Genomic DNA, 21263 nt, shown 5'->3' with positions numbered 1-21263 from the left:
GTCCTGGAGTCCTTGCACTGGCTTCCTGTCAGGGTTTGTGTCGACTTCTGAATCCTCATGATCACCTATAAGGCTCTGCATGGCTTGGCACCTCAGTACCTGTCTGAGTTACTATCGCCCTACTCCCCACCTCGCAACCTTCGCTCTTCTAATTCTGGTCTCCTGTCTGTCCCCCAAGCCCGTCTACACTCTGTGGGTGACAGGGCCTTCTCCTATTATGCCCCTAAGCTCTGGAACTCTCTGCCCAAGGATATCATGAGAGTCACCTTCTCTAAACGCCTTCAAATCCAGACTCAAAACCTTCTTCTTTAGAAAACCTTCTTCTTTATACTCCTACTGTATTCAGTACCCTCATCTACTGTCTCCTCTCACTGTGTATTCTCATCGTGCATATCTTATGTTTTTTTTTTGTCATTCTCTAAAAAGCGCTTTGAGAAGTCACCTTTAAAGGCACTATATAAAATAAAGTTTATTATTATTTTTTCTAAATCCGTGTACTTGGAAGGGTTCTGTTCTTGTTGAAGCATACAGTACTTGTCCTTCAAAGTATAATGAGCCACCCAGTTTAGACTCACTGTGCAGGGGTTCAGCAGACTGTGTGGGCCTGACCTCTTTCTGTAAAAATACATTGCCCGCTGTACTGAGCAGCCAGTGAAAAGAGCTCCCATAGTTAGCACTTAAACTAGGCAGTCTGAATAGGGAGGGCTGCTTTCCTGGCCCTGAACTAGGGTTCAAACCATGAGTATCCTTAGTGTGTGTATTTTTAAGTTGGATGATCTGTTTTCTAATGCTAGGCTTAGTTTTGGGAGTCCATTGGGGATTGTTTTCTGTCACCAAGTGTTGCATGTGGCTTGTGGTTCATTTCAGCAACCTCTGCTATATACTGCAGTTAAACTTTGATTGACAGTTGACAGTAATGTGACTACAGTAACGTTATTTGTCCTTAGGCATTTCTGTGACGCCTTGACTCCTTCATGCTATTTAAAGAAGTTTGCTCAGTTAACTCAACTTCTTGTTTAAAATTTTGCTCCATTAGGTCAAAAGATATTCTTGTCAGTCTCCAGCTCCAGTAATGTGTTCTACCTGAATGCGCCCATGAAAAAGATCTTTCGCTTGAGTTATGTGAGACACACGGTAGAACATGTCTCCTTGAACCTTCAGCGGCTGAGACTCTGGCATTTACATCTCCAGCTGGCAATGCATTAATGACAAAGTAGCTCTCTAAAGATGAACTCTCTCAGACAGGAAGATCTTGTTTTCTGGAGGCCTAGGATTTATGGTGACTGTTCTTTCCAGTATTTCACCTGGCTTCTACGTGAGAGATCATTAGGACTTAAATATAGTATTTAGCAGGTGGTAAATCTAAAGAAACAAGCTAGCTCTGGACTGGATTCATCTTTGTGGTAATAGAACCCAGGGTCACTGCTAGGGGTAACAGATATACTGGCACAGGGCCATGTGTGAGCAGACAAAAAACTGTCAGCATAAATAGAGACATTTCTACCTTAGGATACATGTAAAATGCCTGTTTTATCATTATATTTCTGTTGTTGTAAGGTACAGTATATTTTAATAGTGTTTTTTGTTTCTGTAAAATCTCCATTTGCAAACAGTTGCTTTTACTTTGGGCAGTGTTCCGTGTTCTTAACTCAATCTTGCAGATACTTTTGTTTCTTACGTTTAAACCCTCCTAACAAAAAAGCAAAACCGGGGCAAAAAGTTTTCCACACAAAAGCAACCTGTTTCGATACTGTATGTTCTCAGCCCCTCCATCAGGGGGTGGAGGAAAGTGTCAGCACCAGCTGACGAGAAGCGTCATGCTCTGGAATCTTGTCACCGGCCAAGTGACCAGGCTTGGCTCAGAAGAAAAGAAACTCCCACAAAGCAGTTTTCAAATGCAAACAAAACTGGATTTATTGCCCCCCCCAAAAAAAATAGAGATAACAAAAAAAAAAACCCTTCACAGGAGTTCTCTCCCCACCTTTCCTCCAAGGCACCCTCCTCCATACTGAGCTCTCCCAGTCCCTTTTATAGCCCCTCCTATCCCAGGGCCCTTCTCTCTTAAAGGGACTTGCCCATCTCTGGTGGACAATTTTTAAACAAATAAAGTACTTAGTACAAATCCAGAGTAACCTGTAAAGTTTAACAAAGTCATGCAACAGCTTTTATACCTTTAAATCAAACAAATAATCATACATTAGTTATTTATAGATGGCCTACTAGAAACCTTTCCCTTTAAGATCAGCAGTGTTTTTAGTACTGCTGATGTGGCAGTGTGGGGAACTACAAACTACAAACAGAAGGATACTGGTGGCCATGTTGTCCAACACAACACAATACTCCAACGGGGAACACTGCAGTGATTTTAGGGGAACAACAAAAGGGTAAGTATCATTCACACTTCATTCGTATCACATACACTCTCTCAAACATACCAGAAGGGTAGAGGGAAGTACTGGAGTATTTCACATTCAGAAAGAAAAAAATAACAAGCACTCTGTCACAAATCTCCAAAGGGTGGAGACTGAGCTGAGCTCCCTCACCTGGTGGCACACCATCGCCTGCAGCAGATGCAGCTGCTGGTACAAAGCCCCATCTTCCTCCAGCATGAGGTCCAGCCTGTGGCCTCACAGTGTCTTCACTCGCCCACACCAGGAGCCCCGTCTTGATCGCTTGTGGCTGCAGCATGCGTGGATCCACAGAGCCGCTGTGACCCGAAAGCATGCAGGGTTGATGTGCTAGCGATCATGCCTGTGACATTTCCACAGCGCTGTTTCGAGTTTAGACTGGGGTTTTTTCAGGAGTGTGGAATTCCTACTGCAGAAATTGACAGTGTGCTAACAGTGTCTCCTGGCTGAGGTCTGTTGCTATCAGGCCGTGCCAGAGGCGCTTCCTGGTTCTGTCTCCTCCTCTTGACTTGGCTCATGCTTGAGTCTCCACACCACTGACAACACCTGAACCTGGGCGTCTGTCTTAGAATTTCAAAGTCCTTCATTTCTCCTTCTGATTCGCTTGAAGGCAAATAGTGAATAAACCTCAAATATGTCTTTTTCTGGGGGGGTGACCGTGGTGGGGGGAGTTAAACTGAAACTGCACCAAAGCAAAGTGCTACTGTCTCAGTATGTTGTGTGTGACTCAGGTAAGCAATCAATACACCACCCCTTCGTAATTCATATTGACTGAGCTGAATAATCACTGAAGTTTATTGTTCTAGTTCTCCTTGAGCTACAGCGCCTTTGAAAATCCCCATCGCAATTAAACATCCGCCTTTGAAGGGAATCCAACGGTGATTAATAAAACAGTAATAAAATATTCATCACTTCGCACACCTCTCCCTGTAGAAGAGAAGGATGCTACCAGAGAGACAACTGTGATGAACAAAACCCCAATTTGTGCTGAAAATGCTTACCAGCTTTTGAATTTTGTCATGAATTACTGAGTGGTGAGGAGTAAAAGACCAGGAGTAACTGGGAACTGGATACACTGAAATCCCTGCGGTTGAGACTCTCATGCCCAGAGACTGAGAACAGTGGAGTCACTGGGGTTGAGACTCTCGTGCCCAGAGACTGAGCACAGTGGAGTCACTGGGGTTGAGACTCTCATGCCCAGAGACTGAGCACAGTGGAGTCACTGGGGTCGAGACTCTCGTGCCCAGAGACTGAGCACAGTGGAGGCACTGGGGTTGAGACTCTCGTGCCCAGAGACTGAGCACAGTGGAGTCACTGGGGTTGAGACTCTCATGCCCAGAGACTGAGCACAGTGGAGTCACTGGGGTTGAGACTCTCATGCCCAGAGACTGAGCACAGTGGAGTCACTGGGGTTGAGACTCTCGTGCCCAGAGACTGAGCACAGTGGAGTCACTGGGGTTGAGACTCTCATGCCCAGAGACTGAGCACAGTGGAGTACCCTTTGGAAACTACAGTATTGAAGAGAGAAAGAAAGAAGATGAGGAGGAGAGCTGGATGACAGAGTAATCTTTAGTGGAAGAAGAGTCCAGTGTGTAAGAAAGAGTTCAGGGATGAGCTGAAGAAGGAAAGATGTCTGGTCAGACTTTCTTGGAAGAGAAAGAACAAGAGAGCCGGGATCTTGGTGAAGTTCCATACATACAGTAAGAGTTAGGGGAACCAGGCCAGTAAAACACACTTAGTAAGTGACATAAGCTACTGTAGCATTGTCATACTTGAACCATTTTATTGTGGCTCAGTGGAAAAGCCATGTAAGGTGTAGGATATAAACTCATGTGTTAGACATTCATGTGTCATCACAGACAAAAGCCGTGTGGGACAGTAACAGCAGGAGCAGCTGTCCAACTCTGACATGAATTGACATGAATTGAGCCATGACTTAAGAATAAATCTTCCAGCAGATTCCTGGAATAAGAATGCATGAAAATAAATGAAATGAAAGCAGTTCTATAGAATGTAACAGAAGTGTGATAGGGGAATATTTTGACATAGTGTGCCAAAAATATAAAAATTATGACAATCAACAAGTAACACAGAGTACAAACTCTAAAATTAAAAGGGAACACGCTTTTTAAAATGTAGGATTTTTATAAATCACAGCCAGTTGCAGTCTTTCCTCCAAGTTGTAAGCAGGAATTTGCTCTTTTTTAATGATTCTTGGGATATGAAGCTCAGTTGCCCCAGACTATTTGGTGAGTATATAAACAGGAAGCCTGTTCAAAGGATGCAATATTCAAGCAGTCCAGTACAATTCTTCATTAGGCACAGTATTCAGGCTGTGGCTTCTTCTACTATCAACCCATTCTACAGAGGTTTTGGGTGAAGTGAGCAAAATACAAAAAGCTTTTGTATTAAATCTGAGGACCTTGCACACAGATAGAAATATCTTGAGGATATCCGTTTTTTACTTGACCTTGTACCTGAGCATAAATATTTCATCATGTTTATCCTTTTGTGTGTCTGCGTTTACATGATTCACATTCTGTTGTCATTTCCATCTGACCAATTTTATGCTCTTATGCCGTAGTAAATGAAAAGCTCTGTGCTTGTTTTAGGTCACCTTATGGACACATAAGAGCAAAGCACAGGAAATAAGGGAATGCATGTGGACTATCTGTAAAACAACAGTGTAAAAACACTTCTCGCCATCCGTGAGTCAACAGGAATTATGTAATTTGTTGCAGTTTTGTTTTTAAAGTTTGCTGCAATGCTGAGCTCCACACCTATAACCACACAGAAGCCTGAGGTTTATTCATAAGCTGTTTTCCAAGGTAGCAAACTGCTTTAATGACGCGTGTTGCGCCCTCGCCCGAAGTGTAGAGAGCAGCGAGCCACAGGAATGATTGCCTATCGGGAGCAGGTGAAGGTCTCCGTGCAGGGACCGCGCAGGAAGGAGTTTCGTTTTCTCCTTCGGTCAGTGTGCGAAGCTGAGGAAATGATCTGAGGTGAAGGGCTGTAGGAGAGTATGTGGATGGTGGAGGAGGTCTGTGTGGATCTGGCCTGCTGGTGGACTGGCAGCTCCTGTGTGGGTGAACAGACACTCTCTAAAGCTGCTCACTTTATCACACCAGCTGAGTGTCCAACAATATACAATACATCATTTCTGTACCACTGTTTGCTTCAGAGTGAGCTAGTTACAGTATGCACTGGCTATAGTAAAGAGCGAATCTTTCTGACCGTTTTATAAGTCATTTTCTCAAGGAATGACGCATCTTAACCTGTCTGGGCTCCGCACGTGAGACCAGGACAGCAGCACTGCAGAAGTAAGGGGATTGCTCATCTGAAATGCCTTTTTGAATGTGGGGTATTTTTTGCAAACTGGAATATGGCAATTTCAGTCAGAACGAACTGACGATTTTTACAGGGGTGTTGATTTGATGTTTGATAAAAACTGTATACCCTCATCCCCAAAGTCTGCCAAGATCAGCTTGTTGGTTGTTTCTCAGTTTCTGGCAGTGCAGCTCATCCAAGCGCTTGAGAACAGATTATGCTGAAGGTCCCCACAGATCCCCACAGACTAGCAGGTGGATCCTGTAACACATCTGAAGCTGAAAGACAAGCAGTGTCAATGTTTCGCACTGATTGTCATTTCCTGCTCATTTCAGTGCTGCTGAGTAACCCGGGGATCTACTGGAAATTCATGCACATCCCTTTCACTTTCCTTAATCGGGGATGAATGGACCCCTCAGGAACTTTCAATGTCTCCTTCCCTTTGTAATCCCACATTTTTAACTTCTGGGAGCAAAACAACAAGTCCAGGCCTTTAAATCAGTGCCATGATTCATGTACTGTTGTTTAATTCCAGTTGGAAAACCACCTGCCTCACTCTGTTAATTGAATCTGACCAGTAATTAAAAAAGACTTCTCTATTAGGCTATGATCATGCTGCTTATTTCAATCAATGCTTCCTGTTGTTGGTTTTCTTTTTGCTTGTTTTTTTTGGGGTGTTTCACTGGATTTGTGTCATTTTTCATTTCTATCCCACAGCTCTTGGAGTGCTCTAAATCTGGCTAGTGAAATAAATGTACTGTAGGTAGATTAAGCTACCCCGCTGACTGTTCTATGCAGAGAAAGTGGCTCAGAATTGAATTGTTCCAACCAGCTCTATTCTTCAGTGCTATCACAAAACCCCACTCGTTTTTACTCCCTTCAGGGGGTAGAAGGCCTGTTTTTTAAATGCCTTTCTCTTCCCACTCTTAGCTCGGACCCGCAGTCGTGTGCATTATAATTTTCTGTACTTTAGGTTTTTTTTCTGCATGTGATGCGAGAAATTGAGGCACTTTCCTAAGTCAGAAGAAAAGGGTCGATTCGGCTGCTGTACTGTAGCTTGTCCACGTGGTTGGCAGAGTAGGAATCGCACTGTAGCCTGTGGCCCTGGGAGGTGTGTGTGTGTGAATGGGAGGTGTGTGTGTGTGTGTGTGTGTATGGGAGGTGTGTGTGTGTGTGTCTGTATGGGAGGTGTGTGTGTGTGTGTGTATGGGAGGTGTGTGTATGGGAGGTGTGTGTGTGTGTGTATGGGAGGTGTGTGTGTGTGTGTGTGTATGGGAGGTGTGTGTGTGTGTATGGAAGATGCAAGTCTTGGGTGAGAGACAGTTTAAGAGCTGTGTTTTGCTTTACGTAACAATTTAACAAATTTAACAAATGAAAAAATGGCTTCCCTGTCTGAAATCCTTAGAATCCAGGAATCCATCTTGTAAAAAAGCTTTTAGTTACTGATGTATTTGGATGATGCCTTTATCCAAAGGAACTTCCATCTGCACCCAGAAATACAGCTGGGTGTTTTCCTGTCCAGTCTGGGGGAGGTACTGTGCCTCAATCACGGCTACAACAGCATTGTCTCACCTGGGCAGAAGTCCAGAACCCCAGCCACAGCCAGCTGCAAGCAATGGTAAGGTAAATAACCCAATCGTGATGAACACGGAGGTAAAGGAATGTAGGAAAGTGCTCGCATTTTCTTTAAGCTCATGAATCTTGCTTTCGAATAACATTTGTCTAACGCTTAAAAAATTGTGCAGCTCAGTATCTACCAATTATTTTGCTGGTTCAAGAGTCAGTCCGAAGCCACCTAGTGGCTGATACCCGTAACGCAGGTCCTGTTTGATGCAGGAAGAAGGAGAGTTGAATCCCGCACTACGGATCAGAAAGGCGATGCGCGGTGTTCCGGCGGAGAGGGAGAAAGGAGGGTAGCGGGAGGATCGAGCTCAGGAGAACACAGCACAGCCATGTAGGTCGTCGGTGCGAATGCAGGTTTATACAGTATCTCTGCTACCTTCCTCTCTCTCCACCACACTGGAAGAGGCTCAACAGGCAAAATGTTGTACTTTACCTTCTGTTTTTTAGCACAGAACTTTTAACTGGTTCCCTTGCAGCCATGGGACATGGTGGCTGTTTGGCATCATTAGTACAACTTTCATTAGCTCTTGCATCAGCTGACCCCCTGCCACGCTGGTCTGGTTTTAGCGATGGAACACGAGGCAGACCGGAGCTGGAGTCTGGCAGTGTCCCCATACTTAATCCCAGAAGCCGCTTAGAGCCCAGTGATGTAACTCATTCATGCTATTGTTTTTTTATAAACAAAGTTACGGGTATTAATTTTTTTTTTCTTTAAAGGCTATAGAGGAGCACAGGCTTTCAAGTAAATGACCTGGGGAGTTTCATTTTTCCTACACCTGGTTAAGTGCTGGGTTGCTATAGAAACAGAACCGTCTTCTGTTTGCAAAGGGCGATAAAATCCGGTGGCAGTGCTGGAAATCTCAAACACTGTATTAAAAATAGATCTTTAATATTTTAAGAGGTGGGTAACTGCAGTGTGGTCACTTTGGAAAATGTATGAAGTTTAATATCATAATCCCGTATTTTTCTGATGATCCCTTTCCCTGAGCGTGAGCTGTCTCCTATGCGAGGAGACACAGGGACACTCTAGTGCATGTGACATTTTCACATTGTTCAGCTGCGCACATTGCTGTTTTCCGGGAAGGAGTGGGAGACATGTTGCTGGCAGTATTAGTGAGGCCGGAGCTCAGACTGAGCAGTTCCAAAGGAGAGGAGCCATCAGCCCAACTGGCCCGTCTGGGAGTTAGTACAATAGCTAATTGATCCCAGGATCTTCTCCAGCTGTTTCTTGATAGAAACCAGGGTATCAGCTTGAACAATATTGTTGGGTAGCTTGTCCCACTCTCCCGTAACCCTCTAGGTAAAGAAGTACCTCCTGTTCTTGGTTTTAATTGAACTTCCACACAGTTCGTGTTTGACTGTTCATTCTGGAGAAATCCGCCGACATGACTTTGTCAGTGTGTTGAAGGATTTTGAATAATGTACAGTACTAGGTCCTCTCGTAGTTTTCTCTGTTTCGGTCTAAAAGGGTTCAGTTCATTCAGCCTGTCAGGGCAGGAAAATGACAGGTGTGTTTGTGTGCCCTGTATGTGGGCTCCGAGCTCTGAGAGCACGCAGGATGGTGCTCTCTGTACACAGTACACAGTGCTGCTGAACCTCCTGTCCAGCTGTGGGCAGTTTGGGACTCTCCTCTTTCCTCTTCCTTGGGGCTTCCTCCTCCTCCACGCCAGGCTCCATCTTAGAAGCAGATTCTAAGAGCCAAGATGCACAATTTTGTTTTCTTAGTGGTAATTTGTTTTCACTTTTATTATGCTTGATTCCCATATCTGACTTACTGTACAGGCCCTAACTGTCTTTGTTAGTGTGCAAGATACAGTAAATTGCAGCTTTTTTTCCCTCTGTGTCACTTCCTGCTTTGCTGGCTTGATCGGCCTTTCCTCTCCAGGATGAACTGGCCAGTGGTTTCAGTACACTGAGTCCCAAGACGAGAGCTTTCAGTTCTGTTGACATAAGAATACTTTTATATCTCATGACATTTTCCTCTGAGTTATAAATGCTTCTCCAGAGAGATTAGGTGTCTGGATCTGAGCACTGGCTGTATTTCTGAAACTGTGGCTAGAATACAGCCTGTTGCTGTTTAATTCAAATGTGAATCAATTTATTACCAGAGTAGGTTTTTATATAATAGATGTGTTAATTATTCCATGACTTAGAATAATTTCATTATATGATTTTGAACTTGAGATCTACAGTAAGTATCATCCTAAGAAAACACGTTTGTTTTGGCACTATCTTTTTATTAAGCATGTATTTGCATCAGTGGTGCACTGGTTCGCATTGCTGCCTTGTGCAAACAGTACACTCCAAGTGGCAGGAAGAAGTAGCCACTGTAACTGCATGATCATCTAGGCTCTTCGGCATCTGAGCCTTTCGGTGCCCTACCTGCGTTCTGGTATGTTTTCCCCTGGAGGGGGGGCTCTGCGTCGCTGAGTGCTGCCACACGACTGCAGCGGTGAGGAGATTAGCGCAGAATGATTTATCAAGCAGCAGCATCTGTTACCTGTCTTTAACCCTGCAGAGCATCACGTCGGCCCCTGATGGATCAGGAAGAGCTTCTAATCCTCGCTCCGCCCAGACACCTGCCGTGTCCAACGCCACAGGCAGACTCTCGGGGCGCCCTGCTTCCCGCTGGGATTCCAGGAGCCCTTCGGAATCCCATCGGCTGGGGAGACGTCACTTTTAATTAATCGATGCACTTAATTAAATATTTAATTTCATTAAAGTCATCTTATTCTGTCCAGAGGGAAAAAAAATCTAATTGAGAGTCACACACGAGAGCTTTGTCTGATCAGAGTTGGAATTCTAGATTGGTATCAGGCGCCATCACTCGCTTCATGGAATAATCCAGAGCAGATACTGTTTTGCAAACATTTGCGATAACAGATTTTGTTTTGTGCTGGCTGTCTCAGAGCTGGCTGATTGCCCAGGTGGACGTGAGCATACCGGCACTGCAGACAGCATGGCCTTGCGAATAGGACCGTACCTCCGTTCAATAACATCTGCCTTCCTCTGCTTCCTTCCCACTGTCGATCTCGCAGGCATCGAGGTACTCAGGTTTATACAGCTCCTTTTCCAGCGCCTGTTGTGAACAGTCACACTGATGCTGTTGAACAATACAATTAGCTGGGAATGCATCCTCTATAATGAATCTCATGCTCCATTGACTTCACGGACATCGTTGCGAAATAAAATTAAAGGAGCGTTTTCGCTTTATGAAAAGAAAAACATTAATTATTTGCTTTCAGATCAGGGCATGAAATCTCCCATTCTATCATCACTGCCCTTGTTCATGCATATTCCACGCAAAACAAGAAGCATTTTAACCAGAAGCGTCTTGCGTTGTTATTAGTTCCAACGCAGCATTACTCATAAAAACAATTCTAATTAAGGGAAAAAGAAGCAAGATAAAATCAAATGTGCTAAACCGCCGTCATACTTAATTATTTTTATATAATTAGTTGCAGGGTGAGGCAAGTTTTCATGAATCTCTCGGTGTATTTCACTTTCAGAACAGGAGCTGAGGAATTTCTTCTTCTGCCTTCTGGCGGGTATTATTTTTTTAAGGTAGTGTCAGGAGGCAAGTCCGCCATTTTTTTCCATTGTCATCTTTGGGGAAAAAACAATGTGTGCTCAACTGGTAAAGACTCATTCAAATTCTAGATCCGTGCCATGAGCTGACGTGACCAGGGTTCCTGGAAGCAGGAAATGGCCAAGTGCCAGCAAGGCCTGATGGGTCTGAGTCAGCCAGGGTGTCCACGGCTGGCAGTGTTGTCAGCAGTAGCTCCTGTACATCTGTCCTTCTGTTAATAGAACCTCAGCTGTAGGTTCAAGTAGGGAGCTACTTCAGCTTGTGTAGGCTGCAAAGGAACAGGTAAAGGTTAATTACAGTACGTGTTGCAAGGAAAATAGAAGAGACACAACTTTTTGGCTGTGGAGCCTTCTTCAGGTGCCACAAGTAAAGGCTGAAATGCTGTGTCTCTTCTTTTCAGCATGGAATAAGCATTAACATGGTCCTGTGCTGTGGGTGCCATGTGACTCACTATGCATGTCTCTCGCGAATTACCATTCTTCCTGTGACCCACACGGTCATACAGTAGGTCATAAGGTCATAGCTGTGCATAACGTTGATTGACAGCTGGTGATTCGTGCCAGTTTCATGTCAAAATTAAGGATACTCTCCATGTGACACAGTGCTGTAAAATGACGTTTACACTTATCCAGCGTTTCTTGTATAATCCGCCTACAGTATACCCTTTTGAGATGACTTGGAGCAGCATGTACACATAACTAAATCAAGTTATACCTAAGATTTAAGCTAAAGTATACAGTGATGTTCTCTGGAATTCCCACGGTATATCTTCTTGCTTCTTGGGCTGTTTTTCTCTTTCTCCTTCATCTGCTCTGCAAGACCTGAGAGGACTGTAACTCATTCCGACTATGAATGCTACAGCTGCAGGTTTTTCAGGAGTCACGTACAGCGGATATAAAAAGTCTCCACACCCTTATTGAAATCGCAGGTTTTTGTGATGTAAAGCCAGAAATCAAGATAAATCATGTTAGACATTTTTCTGGCTTTAATGTGACCTTAACAACCAAAAAAATTCAAGAGAAAAACAAATAGATAATTTTTAGGAAAAATAATTGAAATGAAAAAACATGGTTCCAAGAATTAAAGCTGATTAGGTCCTCATTTAAAAGAACAAAGGCATTATTTGCAGGCATCCTTGTTCAACAGCCCAACATAAGAAAGTGAAGAAGACCCTCAATGGGATCTCTAGCTGTCCAGTGTCTTCAGGGGGGTTTGCATGTCGGGTGTCTGAAGTTGTGCAAACCCTCCGAGTTTCGTCAGAATTGTGTCAGATTGCAACCTTTTTTTTTTTAGAGGTTCGAATTTCTCAGTATGTGACCTGCTGAGGAACAGGTAGAGGTCAATTCTGCACTGAAAATTAACAACATAGAACTAAGACCACACGACGTTTCTTTTTTCTTTAAATTTGTGTTTTTTTCGGTTCGCAGTCCTGCATAGTTCTGTGCGATTCAGCCGCTGCTGAGATCTGCTGTTGTCGTGACGCCCGGAGGTTCCCAGAGTGTCCTGGGAGTGTTAACGATCTCTTCCTGTGATGTTTACTGTATGTTGCTCCAGCAGTAAAGGTTCCCAGAGCTGATATTTAACATTCACGCCGCATGGCCTGTCACAGCCTGTCTGTGCGCCACCTGCCTGCTGCCTCTGTCAGTCCTTGACCTTGCTGTGTGTCGGCTCACAGCTCGGCAGGCGCGACTCCCTGGCCTCTGGGCAGAGCTGGGGCTCCTGCACTGATAGTCACAAGTGTTCCTGTCACTGCAGCCTGGTCGGACAGCTTTTATCCTGGAAGGTTTTCATCCATCGTCTTGTACCCATAGCCGGCATTATCATGGAACAGACCTCAGGAAACTGCAAATACTGAAACAAGAGAATGTTGATCAAAGCGCAGTTGTAGGGGGCTTTAAAATCATAGATCAAATCTCACCTACATTTTCCAAACAGGTATCAAGAATACAAACTTCAGATAAAAAATAGCCATTTGAAATACATTTTCACATGTCGAAGTAAACATCCATCCATTTTCTAAACTGCTTTATCCTGTACAGGGTTGCAGGAGAGGCAGGGCCTAACCTGGCAGGTTACACTCTGGACAGGACACCAGTCCATCACAGGACAGACACACACAAACACAGATACACACAGCAGCGCCGATGTCACAGGCGCCAGTTAACCTACCAGTATGTCATTGGACTGTGGGAAGAAACCGGAGCATCTGGTGAAAACCTTCTTATTGTAATTACAATAGTCATTTTAATGTGACAAGCTTGTTTGCTAAGGGGCTTTGCCAGTTAACTCTGCTGCAGGACACTAACAACTGCAAACTGGCTAAGGTGTGCTATTCGTTAAAGCTGCAGTGCACCTGATGCTCATTTTCACAACACTGGCAGTTTATATCTCTAGAAGCAGATCTTCCAATGAGACCTTTTATCTCTGCATGTCCCAGATTTGGTGCAGGTGCACCATTTACATTCCATTTTTTTTTGCATTCCTTGCAGAGCTCAGACTGAGTGCACTGGAACCCTTTAACAAGCATTGCTGTTCAGGTACCCTGCAAAATGAGCTGTGGTTCTGCTGTCAAAAACATGCTGTGCATTGTCATTATCTAACAAAAAATTAGAATGAACAGTAGAGGGTAATGTTTTTTTCCAATTAATAAGCATGATTACCCTTCCGAATGTAGAACAGAGGCATATTCCTGTCAATTTTAAGAGCACTATAATAGCAGCACTGTGCTGGTTCACATCTGTTGTGGAAGGCACTGTGTGTTATTTTTAAAGTGGAGCTTTAGCTGATTCTAAAAATAGCAGTAGAGTCACAAAAACCTTTATAATACTTATTCTGTAGTGATTTCTATTTTAAAAACTTTTATTGTTTTCTCAGAAGTCTCAGCTTTTTTAAATCCAAGTCGGTAGTGACCCTCGGTTTAGAGAGATGCTGTGTGGAGGCAAAGTTCAACAGAAATAGCAGAGAACCAGAATCTACTGGTGCCGCACTGGTCTGCAGTGAAGTCAGGAGCTCCCAGACCTCTCAGAGAGTCAGAGCCGTGAGCTGGACATTAGCAGGTCCAAACTGGAGGAGTTTAACTGGGAAGGGCTAAACAACAGCAAAGCAATTGATAGCTATTAGTTCTAAAAGACAGTAAACAAAACCTTGTTCTTCTCTGATCCAGAAAATATTAGGGTATGATCTGGAAATTATTAGGGGGAACACATAAAAAAATACCAGTGTGTATAAGCATCAACGATGTATTCAAGGTATTTTCTAGCTTAGTTTGGGTGAGAATAAATCAAGCTTGTCCATTAGCAAACTTTTAATTAAACACTCATATTGATCACAACAATTCAAGATACTGTACAAGGTACTGTAGTAGCTAAACCCTTACACTTACTACTCAAATCTAATTGGACTCTTTGTCAGCTCAAATTCCTCATCAATAACATCATTTGTTCCTCTCCACACATCCACAAAGCTAGAGCACTAATGTTTGTACATGCGATCAGGGTTTACAGTCAATTTATAATGAAATGGCAAAACATTCAGTAGAAATTCACAAAGAATAAATAGCATTTATTGTGTAGCGTGCAGTAGTGTGAATTAAATAAACTATGGCTGACACTGCATTGGGTTTGCTGTTGTGATACAGCTGGATGTCAATAACCCCCTATGTGTGAGATAATAGGGTTTGTTGTTATCGACCTTCTGAATTCATTGCTTATTATAACAAAACATTTCCACAGCTCAGAGCTAAATCATTATTTCCATACAGTATGCAATACTTTTTAAGTGAAGGATCTTTAGAATCTTAGTCTGGCGGATGTTGTTTTAATCATCAGCCTGGTTGGACCTTCATCACACTGTCCCTGCATGTTTTTAAAAGCTAGAAGGGCCCAGTATCATTGGAATTGATCTGTGAGTGTGAACTATCTCCACAGTTCAGGGGCTATAAATTGCTGTCGTAGCCAGGATCTTCAGAGCCTGGCGTGTCAGTACCTTAAGAGCGTAGGGATAGCGTTTCTGATGAGAGCAGAGGTTTAGCGCACAGTCATCTCTCCCTTCACACACGGTAGTTAGAAGAGAATGAGTGTGGCAATTTAGGCAATAATTAGATTACCATGTGCAGTTTGTTTTTTTTTACTACCGTGCAGATTTCATTATGGGAAAAGGCATTTCCACAGACGGTATTCCGGGATAATTACTGTACTGACTTTTGTTATCACTCGCCCGTCTTAATCGCCACGATCGACCTGCTGCCACCGTCTCTCTCCCCCAGGAGAGCAGCCTGACCTGTCTGTCAGTGGCAGATCTGCCCTCTGGCACTGCCCGTCCTGCAGGGTGATGCCCATTCGGCAGTTTGCCACGCTCACGGTCGTGGTTGGTGATTGTTTCTGGTACTGATCAGCGGGAATCCTTCTTGCTCTCTTCAAGCGGGTATGGTCCTTGGGGTAATTTGAGCAGCGTTCAGTCTCAAGTGCTGTAATGACTCTGACTTCGTGCAGCTTGCTGTCCTCAGCCAGGCCCTGAGTGCTCAGCTTGTTTCCTGAGCTGTTCGAGCGTCTTGGTTCCGAACTCTGGGAGGGATTATCTCGTCAGCGTCTGAGTTATTGAGACGGATTGCACAGGTGGTGGAGATATTGTTAACTACATGATACAATTAATTTTGGATCCACATGGCATGAGTCTCTCTCTGCTTCAAGCTTATTCTAAGCCTTTTTAATTTGCCTTTTAAAACCCTGAGCGAAGGTTGATAATTCTGCTGATGTGTTCTTGTATATTTGCCAGTTTACACAACTTAAATTATGTATTAAACATTTATTTCTCATTAGTCTCAGCCATAGTAGCACTGCTTAACATTTAAATACGACACCATTAGGAGACAATGTTCTTTAAAAAACATGTTGGAAAAAAACAGTTGATTTGTTTTATACAAGTACTTTGGGTAACCAAAATGAGCAAATACCTTTTTTGTGTGTTATACATCTCTCCTCGATGCATTGGAGTCCTCAGACAAAAATCATGTTCTGGACCAAAATGTTCTCCTGCCTTGATACTTAGCAGGGGAACCAGGGGATGTCAAATGCCACAGTAACAAGATGAGGGTTTCTAAATGAAAATGCAGAAAATCAGATTTTCAAAATATCTTTGTGTCCAAAGAAAATATCTTTATGTGTCCTACTTCAATCCTGTTTTTAAGAAAAATATAAAAAAAGGATTATACTTAGAAATCCTGAGAATGTGGATATTTCCCATTGCACAAGAGTCATAGAGCTGGACTAGGTCAGTAGGGAACCAGGCTTCATGACCTTGTATCCACAGTAAGTTCCTGAAATGGGACAAGAGATGTGTGATCCCTGGCTTGACCCGCTCTCACAGCTGAATAATTACTTAATGACAAATTAGTTCTCTCTTAGCATTTCTGCATTTCTTCCAGTGAGACAGCAGGAGCGAGTGCAGGGCAGAGGCAGGGGACCACGACAGCACCACAGAAACCCAGAGCAATGCTAGGGATCGCAAATAGCACAGGATAACCAGAAGATGAGACTTTTAATCTTTTTATTTGCTGCACGCATCTGATCCCACTTGCGAACAATGAACGTTTCAAGAGTTTCAAGAAAAAAAACACCTACAGTGTGTGGCCTTTCTCCTGCTACTACCTTTATATTACGTTTATTCAAGGATTGATCATGATGATGGTCTGACCATGAGGACCAAGTGGACAGAATTCCCTGTGGGGACCGAGACAAGGAGCTGTGTCAAGGGAACTGATAGTGCTAGCAGAGCAATTCTGGGAAGGATGAATGTCTTTACACACGGACAGGAAGTTACGTGGTTGGCACAAGTTGGGTTCACACAACGTGCCTTCTGTTTCTTAACTTATCTGAAATCTTGCAAGCCTATAACACTGTCTAACATTTTCACCTACATGTCAGCATGGCCTGGACTAATCCAGCCCTTATCCTCCATGCCCACCAGCACCACTCACTGCCAGCGTTTCGCCTTATCGTCTGGCTAAACTGTTTTGTTCAGACTCCAGGATCCTCAGGTCTCTTGCGCTGTTCTTCTTCTGGGGAAGACTGAGCACACAGCTTCCACCTCCAGATCTCCCCTGGTCTCTTCTCAGACACACACACACACCCCGACTCATCACACTCTCTCACACTTTGGTTTTTCTGTAGGTCTGTCCACCAGTCAATGGTGTATTCACTCTGACTCGCTGTGCAGCTGTGTTTCACCCGAGCTCTAACTCTTCCTCACTCTGCCTCTCTTTACGAAGCACTAAGTTCTCCATCCAACTTCCACGATCTTCATCTACCTCACACTTTTCGCAAATGTTCTTCCCCCAGCTCCTGTCTGTGGAAGATGAAAGTGTCATGCTGTGACATTACAGGACACACGTTCCTTTCCCTCTGCGTAGGCACTTGCTCTACAGCTTTGAGAGACGTCTTAGTGGCTATCTAGACCTCTAGCCATTACCTGATCGTCTCTGTTGCCTTTGCATCTGTATCTGGGATATTCTGTCAGAGATGAATGATCTGCACTTTAAATCCAACCTGTTATTTGTGTTGCATGCAGGCCTTAAGTTCTGAGGAGGAGGAAAAGAGCAGCAGGCCCTGGGGGAATCTGCTCATGCAATTGAAACATCTCAATTTTGTCTCCGTTGGATGTGCACGTCTTTCTCTTACCCTCATTAATTGATGAATATGTCCAATACTCTAATGTCACATCAATATGCAAGGGAGATATGCAGAGGCTCTAGCAGTGCTTTTCCAGTATCTCGGATATAAAGTTTCTTCCAGGCCGACAGCGATGAGAAATGAGCTGTGCAGGTCAAAGTGGACAGGAGTGACCTTCCACTGCCAGACTGAAAGCACAGCCAGTGCAGATTAAATCAAAAGTTCTATTTTATGGAACTCAAGCCAGGCTGTTCGCACAGGACACATAAATGTCTATCTGCTTGATGTGTGTCTGTCTCCCTGTGGTTAATAAACTTTGCATTCATTCTTTCAGTGTGGAATGAGTACCTTTGTATCAAACTCTCGCTGACAGTGCTCTCCCCTGGAACATTTCTAAACTAATGGATAATCTCCTGATCTATTTAGGTCATGCTCTTAATTCTGCCCAAATTAAGATTATTTTATGATAAGACTGATCATATTAATATTGAAGGTTAGTATTTTGGTAATGCCGTGATACATCTGCAGACACTGAGCGGGACGTGTTTTCTTTCTTTCTTGAACCCACTTCAGTGAGTTGGAAGGTTTGCCAGATGCTGCTGTATTCTCATACTGTTGACTGCTCATCGATAAATTTGCACCTCTGCCGTGGCTCAGTGTAAGCACTGTTTGAATAGCGGACATCTGGACACAGCTGTGCAGAGCAGGATTGCTTGTGAAGACCGAGGGAGACAGACTTAGTGTAACGAAAGTGTTCTTTCAGGACACTATGCAGACGACACAATCCGGGGAGGAGTGAGGAAAACACGGGGGAAATAAGCATGCAGGAGTCGGGAATGAAAACAGGGGGCGTGTCCAAGGTGCGCAGGTGTTTAGGGGGGTTAGTCTAAGGCAAACAATCCAAAAGGGAGTCCAAAGGGAAATCCAAGATGAGGCGAATGTCCAGAGCCGGGCGGTCCATCCGAGACGATGAAAAACGGGATTAAAAACCAGAGCGGTGGAGGAAATTAGCGGACACATCCTGAAAGCCAAAAGATACAGAATGGAAATAAAGCTCTTTGCAGTTAAATGCTTACTTAATTTGTTTCAAATGGGTGAGACGATTTCCCTAGAGTTAAGAGTTTTAAATAAAAATGTAATATTCAATAGCTGTGCTACACACTGAGGTTCCAAAATCCAGTGTCTGTCTCTCATTTTAAATTCATAGATAAATTCAGTTTATGTGATCAGCATAAAGTCATGGACATTAATGCATTAATCTGGAACTGATGTCATCCGACTCTATCTGCCAATCTGTTAGCTACAGTATAACGAGTACTCTGGCTAATATTACTCTTGCTCTGACAGAAAACTCTAACATCACAAACGTAAAAAGACTGCAGGTAAGAGGGGTTCATTTGACTCACCTTTTTCATTTGTTTAATTTAGTTTAGCTAAGCGAATCTAAACTTTCGTTCAGCCGTTTTTAAGTTCAATTTGTCAATTGGCTTTTCAAGGAAAAGAAAGAATATAACTGTACATGGTACAGTACCATATACAGTACCATAATGACAAATGTGAACAAGCATCATGGCATGAAAGACTTGATACCCAAACAAACTGTGTAAATCCAAGAATAATATCAAAACTGGAATAAATGAGTCGAAAAAGGAAACCAGATATGTGGAAGAGATATGGAAAGGAAAAAGAGAAAGAGAAATTAAAAAGGTAGAGAAAGGACAGTCTTCTGGGTCTGTCATGTGTCTGGGTGGAGCTGCAAGCTGTTTGTAAGGAATTACCCAGCGTCTGGGCCACAGTCACCTGTCTAGGGTGCCTGTTCTGGATATCCTCACTTTTATACTCTAGCTTTTACTTCTGTTTTAATTCGTGCATGCCATACACAGTCAGCATAGCTGTCTCTTTGGTTTGATGGTTTTGTTGTACAGCACCTTGAGGTGGGATACCATGAAAAGCCCTACATAAAATGAAAGTTGTTATTCTTATTATTAAAGCCAAAAAACATTTTTGTGAATGCTAAGACAAAGACATTGTATAAGAACCTGTTGCTGAGATTTCAACACAAATCAATGGCTTTCAAAACATTTATTTTCTATCACAGGGTTTGATCCTTAATAAGTGCCTTCCCCAGAGACCATGCTACACAATTAATTGCACCCCCAAGTTCATTTTGCACTCTTCATTCTCTGTGCCTTATTAAAATGAATCACACACCTGAGAAAACAATACGCTCCATTCGCTGCTGCCTCTGAATTAAAGTCCTTCACACACCAGCATGTCATACAGCTATCATCTGAGATTCGTTTCCCCACAAGAAACAGGTGATTTCATCAATTTAACAGCAAGCTCAGACACAGTAACCTGTTTTCTGTTCTCTTCAAAAATATAAAGAGACGCCATTATGTTTTTGTAACACATAGGGTGGTCTGTGGTTTTCAAAAAGTTCCACAAACTGCTTTAAAAAATCTTGTTTTGTATTGAAGTCGTTTGGGAAGGTTCGTCCTGCTGGTCTATTGTGGTGAGATGGCCATCTAATTTACTGTATATATACTGTACCATGGAGTTTGTCATTTGGAAAACTAGCAGACAGGTAAAGGTTTATTCCCTGCTGAAAGGAAAAGAAATGAAACACGGTGTTTCGGCTGTGGAGCTTTCTTCAGGTGCAAGAGGCTCCACATCTGAAGAAGGCTCTACGGACGAAATGCTGGGTCACTTTTCTTTAGCTTTCAGCAGAGAATACTCCTTTACCCTTTCCTTTGCAGCCTGCGCATGCTGTACCCACAGAAAGAGAAACTTCTATTGCATCTTCAGGGTACAAGCCCCTTTCTTTTGATTGCTCACTTCCCAGCAATACATGTAGTTTGCCGTATTTTAAAGCCTTTTTCACTGTAACTACAGATGCCGATTATGTACCGTACGACTGCGATAATCATTCTAATAAATCTCTGGGGGCTGAAGTGGAGCCACAGGTTAGCTTGTTAGCCCCTCTATTAAATCTGCCTCATCCTGCGGGTGAGCTGAGACAGTCTCCCAGAGGACACTGCTCTGCTCCGCAGGGCGGTGTGGTGGCTCTGTGGCTCAGGGTCTGCGCCTGTGGCTGGGAGGTTGCCGGTTCGTATCCCGCGGCCGGTAGAGGAATCCTACTCCGCTGGGCCCCTGAGCAAGGCCCTGAACCCCAACTGCTCCAGGGGCGCTGTATAAATGGCTGACCCTGCGCTCTGACCCCAAGGGGGCCAGAATTCTCCTCTTGAGAGCCAGGGGACCAGGTGTGGGTAGCGCTCCCGCGGACATTGTGATGTTGAGCTTGTGGGCCCAGAGGATCACACCACCCCCTGGCTTTGTGGGAAAGGTGCTGTGGGAGCAGATGGAAGGGGGCACTTGAGAGGGACACCACCAAGCAGTTTCTGCTTTATGGAAATGCATGCGCTCGTCCTAATGAAGACGGAGGAGGACAATGTCGCATGTCAGCCGCCAGATAATTTTTGATGTGTCATTTTGCAACAGCCGAGCTTGAATCTGCGCCTAATGGAGAAATCATTTACAGAGCTCGTCTCGCTGTGCGCTCTTGAGGACAAGGAGTCAGGGGATATCTCAGATTCCACAGCTGGTTTTACAAACAGAGTGCAGAGTAGGAACTATCACTGATAATTCCCT

At 43.8% G+C, this 21263-nt stretch overlaps 1 protein-coding gene across 1 annotated transcript in view; it reads left to right on the top strand.

The window, feature by feature from the left end:
• The window catches only part of anks1b (ankyrin repeat and sterile alpha motif domain containing 1B), a 334903-nt gene that overhangs the window by 186751 nt on the left and 126889 nt on the right, over nt 1–21263 (top strand). The gene's annotated exons all lie outside the window — the stretch shown is intronic.

Source organism: Lepisosteus platostomus, chromosome 9 (genome assembly GCF_059453375.1).
Source record: "Lepisosteus platostomus isolate fLepPlt1 chromosome 9, fLepPlt1.hap1, whole genome shotgun sequence".
Taxonomy (NCBI): domain Eukaryota; kingdom Metazoa; phylum Chordata; class Actinopteri; order Semionotiformes; family Lepisosteidae; genus Lepisosteus; species Lepisosteus platostomus.
This window is presented reverse-complemented; position numbering and strand designations above follow the sequence as displayed.